Source organism: Lutra lutra, chromosome 4, assembly GCF_902655055.1.
Source record: "Lutra lutra chromosome 4, mLutLut1.2, whole genome shotgun sequence".
Lineage (NCBI taxonomy): Eukaryota > Metazoa > Chordata > Mammalia > Carnivora > Mustelidae > Lutra > Lutra lutra.
Genome location: NC_062281.1, coordinates 866713 through 867428, shown reverse-complemented (window position 1 = coordinate 867428; position 716 = coordinate 866713). Strand labels below are relative to the sequence as shown.

General features: G+C 47.1%; 1 non-coding gene across 1 annotated transcript; it reads left to right on the top strand.

The window, feature by feature from the left end:
- The first annotated feature begins 254 nt into the window (after positions 1-254).
- On the top strand, positions 255-393 carry LOC125099423 (U4 spliceosomal RNA). Its single transcript, XR_007127156.1, has one exon. It is a non-coding gene; the product is annotated as a U4 spliceosomal RNA (small nuclear RNA).
- The last annotated feature ends 323 nt before the right edge of the window (positions 394-716 follow it).

Genomic DNA, 716 nt, shown 5'->3' with positions numbered 1-716 from the left:
TACTGGTGATTGTTTCCTGCATAAATGATCTGGCATCATGTTATGGAATTTTGCTATGATTTCCGCAAAATAAAATAGATCCACCTTATCCCAGGTGTACAGGTGTTTGTATCCTAGACCTTGCCTCGTCCAAACCCAAACCTAGGACAGGCACAGTGTACAGACGTCTCCAAGGGTGACATTTCTGACACAGAAAACTTCCGGGTTTTTGGTATCTCAACTGTGAGGACATACGGATCTCTGGAGCTCTTCCCGGCTTTGTGCAGTGGCCGTATCACAGCCGGTGAGGCTTATCTGATGGGCGATTATTGCTAATTGAAAACTTTTCTCAATTTTTTCCCAGCACTATTTATATAGGAATCTTTTATATTTACAACCCCCCAAATCAATAAAAGAACTTTACCAAAATAATATGTGGAGGGGGCGCCTGGGTGACTTAGTTAAGCGTCTAACTTTGGCTCAGGTGATGATCTCAAGGTCCTGGGATTGAGCCCCATGTTGGGTCCCTCCTCAGTGGACGGTCTGCTTCTCCCTCTGCCTCTGCCCTCCCTCCCACCACTCGTGCTCTCTCTCTCTCGAATAAATAAATACAGTCTTTAAAAAAATATGTGTCTGGGGCACCTGGGTGGCTCTGTGGATTAAAGCCTCTGGCTTCGCCTCAGGTCATGATTCCAGGGTCCTGGGATCAAGCCCCGCATCGGGCTCTCTGCTCATCG